This window comes from Vicia villosa, linkage group LG3 (assembly GCF_029867415.1).
Source record: "Vicia villosa cultivar HV-30 ecotype Madison, WI linkage group LG3, Vvil1.0, whole genome shotgun sequence".
NCBI classification, from domain to species: Eukaryota; Viridiplantae; Streptophyta; class Magnoliopsida; order Fabales; family Fabaceae; genus Vicia; species Vicia villosa.
The window spans coordinates 57,064,649-57,068,267 of record NC_081182.1 but is presented as its reverse complement, the minus strand read 5'-3'; the positions used below and the strand labels follow the sequence as shown (position 1 = coordinate 57,068,267).

General features: G+C 25.9%; 1 long non-coding RNA gene across 2 annotated transcripts; it reads left to right on the top strand.

Moving 5' to 3' along the window:
* The first annotated feature begins 500 nt into the window (after positions 1-500).
* Positions 501-2,374, top strand: LOC131655825 (uncharacterized). Of its 2 annotated transcripts, none has more exons than XR_009299891.1 (5): positions 501-1,127; positions 1,281-1,361; positions 1,438-1,515; positions 1,609-1,659; positions 2,106-2,374. It is a non-coding gene; the product is annotated as an uncharacterized LOC131655825 (long non-coding RNA). The 2 variants fall into 2 exon arrangements; XR_009299890.1 differs by having other exon boundaries at positions 505-1,127; positions 2,109-2,374.
* The last annotated feature ends 1,245 nt before the right edge of the window (positions 2,375-3,619 follow it).

Below are 3,619 nucleotides of genomic sequence, written 5' to 3'. Positions count from 1 at the left end.
ATTTGTATTTTCTGTTGATATGTCGTTTATTTTATTCGGCGTTTTCTTTTAATTAAAAATACGGGACTGATAAGAAAAACATTAAAAAAAAACATATTTTCTGCATAATTCGGAAGTGCACTTCCGAAAACCCCCAAAAATGTGAAATAGGTATTTTCGGAAGTACATCTCCGAAAACACCCCCTATTTGGTGTTTTCGGAAGTGCACTTCCGAAGTCTGGAAAAATTTAGAAAAAAAATACGTCGGAGATGCATCTCTGAAGCAGGGGCAACTTGAAAATTTCAGCGGGAGTCACCCCATAGGGGGGTCAATAAAGATTTAGACCCACACCCCAATTTTATGTCTAAATTTATTTTGAAAATATGTTAATTTTATGTCTAAATTTATTTTGAAAATCAATATAAATATATAAAATGTAAAGTACCTGATAAAACCATAATTAACCTTCTGATTATAAGCTTAAACTGTTCTAATTCCAGGGTTAAAATGGACTAATTAGACAATCCTTGATTTATATTGATTTGACAATAAATGCCGCTGAGGTGTCAACACCAAACTTATTCCAACCATTTTTATTTATTTTAATTATAATATTATTCCATTAGATGATTAGGATTTCCAATAGCTGTGTTTTATTGTTCCACTCCATTTGAAATTCAAAATCCTAAACCTAAACTTGAAAACTTATTTTTCTACGCATTATTAAAATTTTCTGTCATTACCTATGTTATTGCTATCATCCAGACTAACTTTACATGTTCCAAGCAATTACAAATAAATGAGTATTAATAACAATTTTTCACATTTACACGCTATTTACACGCTAGGGATATGAAAGGGAGGGTTTAGAGAATACAAACAACTAATCTTTCTCATCTTATTTTCATTCCTCCTCTCAATGTCCAATTTTTTTTCCTTCAACCTCCAGTTGAAAAAATTTACAATCTGTGAAAACCCTCCTTCTTCTTCTTCTTCTTTTTTTGATTTTCCATACCAATACTAATTTATATAGTTGTGGTGTTTGTTTCTGTTTCCAGATCCAGAAGCCATAACACTCAACTTCACCGGCAAAGCCATAACATGTCGTGGATGCTCCGGCAACAACGAAAGTCGCAAGAAAGTTTATGTGGGTCTTTTTTGTGTTTTGGACTCCCTTGATTTTCCATTTCATTTCAAATCAGAATTGATTTTCATACAGTGACCCACTTCTGACTCTTCTGCATTTCTATAATTTTCAATTTTCACTTCCAATTTTCTAATATAACTTTTTTGGTTTCAGGATTTGGCTTTATTTGAGTTGATATATTTATGTTGATTCTTGCTACGGGATGATTTATTGGGTTTACACCTATTGTTCAAAGTACGAGAGTTTAAAATTTCTGTATGCTCTTTCGTTTCCATATCCCCTGACATTTGTTGTTTAAAATTTGTTGCAGTATTGTTCTATTTTGCATCTACTCACTGACAGTTAATATTAGTATTTGAATTCTTCAATTGGAGATGCAAAATCAGAGGTACATGTTTTTCATTGTTTAAATATTATATTTAAATTGCTTCGGTGTCGTAACTTAATTCTTAATGATAAGAAACATGGTAATTGGCTGCAGATCTTCATAATAGGTTGGTGGCCTTTTATGGAAAAAAAAAGCTAAATTAAGGTGGGAATGCTTCTTTGACTATGAAATTTCCTTTGTCATCTGTGTATACATTCACATGAGTATTTTTCTGCAAATATGTTGTCTTCATTTTTTTTTTTCCGAATGAATCATTTTGAAAGGTTTTTCTTTCTTTAATTGAATCAATATCCTTAAACTATCACAACTGAAATATAAATTGTTCTATTTCAACTATTTCATCTTCCTGAATTATCATCTTTAAACTATTGAATTTAATTGAAACAGTTCATTTTGAAGCATAACTTTTGCCATTAAACTGTTTCATCTTCCTGAAACTTTTACAATTGCATTTTTATGATATATGCATTTTTATGATCTTCATGATTTTTGGTTTCTAATGATGGTTAATTTCATAGCACTGGTGCATAACCTATTACAAGTTTCTATTATTATTGTTTGAGAAACACTATGAATTATTTTGATTGAAGTAGGAAGTCTTTCGGTGAAAATGTTGTCGGATACTTTGCATATTCGGAAAAAGGATTCAAGCAGCATCTCTGTGTATGATTGAATAGAAAATGGAGTTTAGAATCAGAAGCATTGGAATGAAATATATTGTACCGATGAAAACCATCATTGGAATTATAGTGATCGAGAATAGTTGCAAGAATGGAATTGAGTGTGTTCAAGAGTCAATCTTTTTTTTAGGTTTCATATTGCATTTGAAATATTATGAAATAAACTTCTAATTTTTTTATATTTATGTCGATAGATTAACTGTTTTTTTCCATGTGTTGCTCATATTCAGCTTAATTGTATTTTCATAGACAATAATATTATCTTTTTAAACATGTTTGAAAATGTAAATATTTTGTGTCTTCATCTATTTTAAGAAGTTTAAGTAAATGATAAATAGTTTTACGGTAACGGATTTTAAACTTATAGTTTTGATCTATCAATTAAGAAATATTTTATACAATTTTTTTATTTTGATATTATAGTTTAATTTATATTCTAATTTATGCGACTAAATTACATATTGTAATTTATGTTCCAAAGTAAAAATGCAAAGTTGAAATTTTTTATAATAAAATTTGTATTCTAATTTAAACGGGTTAATTTATATATTTTATTGTAATTTTTTAAAAATATTTTGGTGGGTTGACTTAGGACTATATTGTTAAAGTAATTTATTGATAGTTATTTTAAATTTAATTTTGATGATTTAGTGCCATAAATCATACGTTTCTATGTATTTTTTTCGGGTGTCATCTTATTATTTTTTATCCAAATAATCATAATTTTTTTAATGAAGAATTAGTGAATTTTGCCAAAGTAGACCCAAGAGAACGCTTCACTAACTATTTTTACAATTACATCTAAGAAAACTATCATTTATAATTTTTTATACTATATAAAATTTCTTAATTAAAATTATATGTTTTTTAAACTTATAAAATTACTAAAAGAAAATAAAATCTTTTCAAATTAACTTTATAAGGGTAATCATGATAAAAAAATGATAAATGATATTTATGGAAATCATGATAAAAATATGATAAATGATATTTATGGAAAAAATATGTTAACGGTTTTCAAGATAAAATAATGATAATAAAAAAAATTATTAATATAGAAATAAAAAATGATTTTTATAAATTTATTTAAAAATGATTAATAATTAAAAATGATTTTTATAAATTTATTTATAAAATATCATGAACGGGGCAAATCATATCATGTATAAATGACATGATATAAAAAAAACTTATCTCCTTCTAATTTAATATTACTTATTTTTGTTACAAATCTGTTAAATAAAAGCAAATATAATTTAATATTAAACCTGATTTACAATTTTTTGAATATAGTTTTATTTTTAGTATTCAAAATTTACGTGGTTGTTATTATTAAATTTATTTAAATTTTCTTTTTAAAATTTTAGTAATATATTAACTATGATTCAAAATATAATAGAATATAATAATTTATGTTAAAAGTT